Below are 5463 nucleotides of genomic sequence, written 5' to 3' on the forward strand. Positions count from 1 at the left end.
GCATCATACATTCTAACTTCAGAAAATCAATGATAAAGAACACACTTTGAAAGAAACCAGAAGGAAATATAACACCTTACCTATAGAGGAACAAAGGTGAGACCTAACATCAGCCTTTTCAGAAGCCATGCAAACAAGAAGAGAGTGGAATGAAATAAAGTGTAGAGAGGAAAAAAAAATACACCGAGAATTTTGTATCCTGTGAAATTATACTTCGAAAGTGAGGGAGAAATAAAGACTTTCATCAGACAAACAGAAATTTAGAGAATTTGTTGCCAGTACACCTGGCTTGCAAGAAATGTTAAAAGAAGTCCTTTGGAGAGAAGGAAAATTACACATGTCCAAAATTTGGATCTACATAAAGAAAGGAAGAGCTTTAAAGAAGGAATAAACAAAGGTAAAATAAAAACTTTTACTTATTATTTGATCTAAAAGACAACAGTTTGTTCAAAATAGTGTAGGCAATTATTATAGTTGACATACAAGTGAAAGGAATGACAGCAATGATGCAAGGGACAGGAGAGAAGAATCAGGAATATTTTGTCATTGTAAGGTATTCGTACTACGCATAAGCAATACAATGTTATTTGAAAGTGGACTGGCCGGGGATGGTGGCTCACGCCTATACTCCTAGCACTTTGGGAGGCCGAGACGGGCAGATCGCTTGAGGCCAGGAGTTTGAGACCAGCCTGGACAACACGGCAAAACCCTGTCTCTACTAAAAATACAAAAATTAAGCAGGCATGGTGTTGTGCACCTGTAGTCCCAGCTACTTGGGGGGCTGATGTGGGAGGATCGCTTGAACCTGGGAGGCAGAGGTTGCAGTAAGTCGAGATGGTGCCACTGCATTCCAAGCTGGGCGACAGAGTGAAACTTTTGTCTAAAAAAAAAAAAAAAAAAAAAAAGAACAAAAAAGAAAGCTGAAGTAGCTGTAATAATTTTTTCAGACAAAGCAGACCAATCTAATGATAACAAGTCAATTCTCCAAAAAGATGTGATAATCCCTAATGTGTATACACCTAATAAGAGTGTGGCAAATATGTGACGCAAAAACTGATAGAACTACAAAAAAAATGAATTCACTGTTTTTGATGGAAACTTCAACGACCTCTATCAGAAACAGACAGATCCAGATCCGGCAGGCAGAAAATCAGTAAGGACATAGTTGAACTTAATAATAGCACCATCAGTCAGCTGGATCTAAATGACATGGATAGAACACCCAAGAACAGCAGAATACACATTCTCCTTAAGCTCGCACAGAGCCTTCACCAAGATAAACCACATTCTGGGCTATAAAACATGCTTTAACAAATGTAAAAGAATACAAATCATACAATGGTCTCAGATGACAATGGAATGAAACTGGATATCAGTAATAGAAAGATAGCTAGAAAATCCCCAAATTCTTGGAGGTTAAACAACACACTTCCAAATAACAAATGGGTCAAAGAGGGAATCTTAAGAGAAATTTTAAAATACTGTGAACTAGGCTGGGTGTGGTGGCTCATGCCTATAGGCCCAGCACTGTGGGAGGTGAAGGTGGGGGGATCAGGAGTTCCAGACCAGCCTGGCCAACATGGTGAAACCTAGTGTCTACTAAAAATACAAAAATTAACCAAGTGCAATGGCACATGCTTGCAATCCCAGCTAGTGGGCAGGCGGAGGCACAAGAATCACTTGAACCCCAGAGGTGGAGATTGCAGTAAGGAGAGATCACACCACTGCACTCCAGCCTGGGCCACAGAGTGACAGCTTGTACCCCTGCCACAAAAAATACTGTGAACAAAATAAAAATAAAAATACAGTGAATCAAAATTTGTGGAATGCAGCAAAAGCACTGCTTAGAGGAAAATTTATAGCACTGAATGCATATATTAGAAAAGAAAAAATATCTAAAATTAATAATCTAAGCTTCCACCTCATTAAACTATAAAAAGAAGGGCAAATTAACTGCAAAGTAAGCAGAAGAAAAGAAATAATAAAAATTAGAGCAGAAATCAATGAAATTAAAAAACAAAAATCAGAGAGAAAATCAGCAAAACCAAAAGCCAGTTCTTGGAAAATATCAGTAAAATTGATAAGCCTCTGGCCAACCTAATTAAAGAAAAAAAAAAAAAGATATAAATTACTAATACCAGAAATGAAAGAGGAACATCACTACAGAGCCCATAGACATCAAAAGGATATTAAAGGAATACCATGAGGCATCTATGCCCACAAATTTGGTAATCTATGTTTAATAGATCAATTTCCTGAAAGACACAGTCTGCCAAAACTCATATAAGAAGAAACAGGCCAGGCACAGTGCTCACGCCTGTAATCCCAGCACTTTGGGAGGCTGAGGTGGGCAGATCATGAGGTCAGGAGACAGAGACCGTCCTGGCTCACAAGGTTAAACCCCATCTCTACTAAAAAAACACAAAAAAATTAGCTGGGCATAGTGGTGGGTGCCTGATCATGAGGTCAGGAGATTGAGACCATCCTGGCTAATGTGTCTACTAAAAATACAAAAAAAAAAAAAAAAAAAAAATTGGTTGGTCATGGTGGCAGACACCTGTAGTCCCAGCTACTCAGGAGGCTGAGGCAGAAGAATGGCATGAACCCAGGAGGCAGAGGTTGCAGTGAGCCAAGATCACACCACTGTACTCCTGCCTGGGTGACAGAGCGAGACTCCATCTCAAAAAAAAAAAAACAAAACAAAACAAAACAAAACAAAAAACAGTGATTGGCTTTTGTGTATTAACCCTGTATCCTACAACTTTGGTATAGTTGCTTATTAGTTTCAGTAGTACGTTGTTGATTCTTTTGGATTTTCTACAACTTTGCTGATGATATGGTCATCTATGTAGAAAATCTTTATACCTTTTATTTCCTTTTCTTATCTTATTGCATTAGCTAGGACTTCCAGTATGGTGTTGAAAAAGAACTGGTGAGAGAGGACATCCTTACCTTGTCCCTGATCTTACTGAGAAAGCATCTAGTTCCTCACTATTCCATGTATTGTTAGCTGTGGGGTTTTTTTTGTAGATGTTCTTTATGAAGTTGAGGAAGTTCCTCTCTTTTCCTAGTTCGTTGGAAGTTTTTACCTTGAATGGATGTTGGATTTTGTCACATGCTTTTTTTGCATCTATTGACACGATCATGTGATTTTTCTTCTTTAGCCTGTAGATGTGATGAATTGCTTGATTTTCAAGTATTGGACCAGTGCTGCCTATCTGGGATAAATCTCACTTGGTCGTGGTGTTTACTTCTTTCTATACATTGTTGGATTTGAATTGCTAATACTTTGTTGAGCATTTTGTATCTATATTCATGAGAGATGTTAGTCTAGCTTGCTTTTTTTTTTCTTGCGTACAGTCGCTTTTCCAGGCACTTAGCATAATTCACTGAACACAGCAGACAGAAATCCTTGTCTTCCTGGGGGCTTCGGCTCCCGGATCCGCCGCAGTTGGTCCAAGTCGAGCGCCCCCTCCGGCATCACCTAGCGCCGCGGGTGCCCTAGCCCCGGGTGCAGGCGCGGGAGCAGCGCAGGGCGGCTCGGGCCGCCGGAGGCCCCTCAGAAGTCCGAGCAGGAGAAGGCGCGAGGCTCCGGAACGCAGGCCACGCCCTGCCCGGCCGCCGCTCACAGGCCTCAGAAGTGGTGCTCCGCGGGGGCGCGGCTCGGTCCATCAGACGCCCAGGGCGGTGAATGGGACGGCGGGGACCTGCGGGGTGTCGAGGCCCGGGCCCTAGAGCTCAGGCCCGCTCCTCACTTCCGCCGGAGCAAATTGTAGCTTTGTTTCTTGTAACGTCTTGTCAGGTTTTGGTATTGGGTCATGCTGGCGCCACAGAATGAGTTAGAAAGCATTCCCTCTGCTTCTGTCTCTTGGACGAGATTGTGGAGAGTTAGTATAATTTATTCCTTAATGTTCACAGGTAGAATTCACTAGTGTACTCACCGGGGCCTGTTCTTCCTGTTTTGGAGGATTATTATTAAATTCTTTAATAGAGGCCTATTCAGATTATCTGTTTCTTTTTTTTCTTTTCTTTTCTTTTCTTTTTTTTTTTTTTTTTGAGGCGGAGTCTCGCTCTGTCGCCCAGGCTGGCGGGCAATGGCGCGATCTCAGCTCACTGCAAGCTCCGCCTCCTGGGTTCAGGCCATTCTCCTGCCTCAGCCTCCCGAGTAGCTGGGACTACAGGCGTCTGCCACCACGCCCAGCTAAATTTTTTTTGTATTTGTAGTAGACACGTTAGCCAGGATGGTCTCGATCTCCTGACCTCCTGATCCCCCCCGCCTCGGCCTCCCAAAGTGCTGGGATTACAGGCGTGAGCTACTGCGCCCGGCTAAGCCAATCACTTTTCTATAGACAAACAATGAAAGAGCGGAATTTGAAATTCAAATACAATACTATTTACATTAACACCGCCAAATACAAAATACTTAAGTATAAATATTTTTAAATATATGTATAAGCTCTATGTGAGGAAAGCTGCAAAACTATTAAGAAATCAAAGAACGAAATAGATGGAGAGAGATTCCGTGTTTAAGAGCAAGAAGACTTAATATTGTCAAGATCTCAGTTCTTCCCAACTTGATCTATAGACTAAAAGCTATCCCGATCGAAATTCCAGCAAGTTACTTTGTAGATATTAACAAACTGATTCTGAAGTTTATATGGAGAAGCAAAAAAACCAAAATAGCCAACACAATATTGAAGGAGAAGAACAAAGTTGTGGGACTGACACTACCCAACCTCAAAGCTTATGCTAAAGCTGCAGTAATCAAGACAGTGTGGTATTGGTAAAACAACAAATAGATCAATGGAACAGAATAGAGAGCCCAGAAATATATCCATAGAAATATAGTCAAGGCTGGTCGCGGTGGCTCAAGCCTGTAATCCTAGCACTTTGGGAGGTCGAGACGGGCAGATCACGAGGTCAGGAGATTGAGACCAACCTGGCTAACCCGGTGAAACCTCGTCTCTATTAAAAAATACAAAAAAACTAGCCAGGCGAGTTGGCAGGCGCCTGTAGTCCCAGCTACTCGGGAGGCTGAGGCAGGAGATTGGCGCAAACCCAGGAGGCGGAGTGTGCAGTGAGCTGAGATCCAGCCACTGCACTCCAGCCTGGGCGACAGAGCAAGACTCCGTCTCCAAAAAAAAAAAAAAAAAGAAAAAGAAATATAGTCAACTGATGTTTTTACAAAGGAGCAAAGAAAATACAATGGAGAAAATAAATTATTTTCAACGAATGGTGCTAGAACAACTGGACATCCAAATAGAAAAAAATAAATTTAGATACAGACCTTACACGCTTTGGAAAAATTAACCCAAGGCCGGGTACAGTGGCTCACGCCTATAATCTCAGCACTTTGGGAGGTTGAGGTGAGTGGATCACCGGAGGTCAGGAGTTTGAGACCAGCCTGGCCAACATGGTGAAACCCTGTCTCTACTAAAAATACAAAAATTAGCCGGGCATGGT

The sequence above is a fragment of the Rhinopithecus roxellana genome, chromosome 1, assembly GCF_007565055.1.
Source record: "Rhinopithecus roxellana isolate Shanxi Qingling chromosome 1, ASM756505v1, whole genome shotgun sequence".
NCBI lineage: Eukaryota > Metazoa > Chordata > Mammalia > Primates > Cercopithecidae > Rhinopithecus > Rhinopithecus roxellana.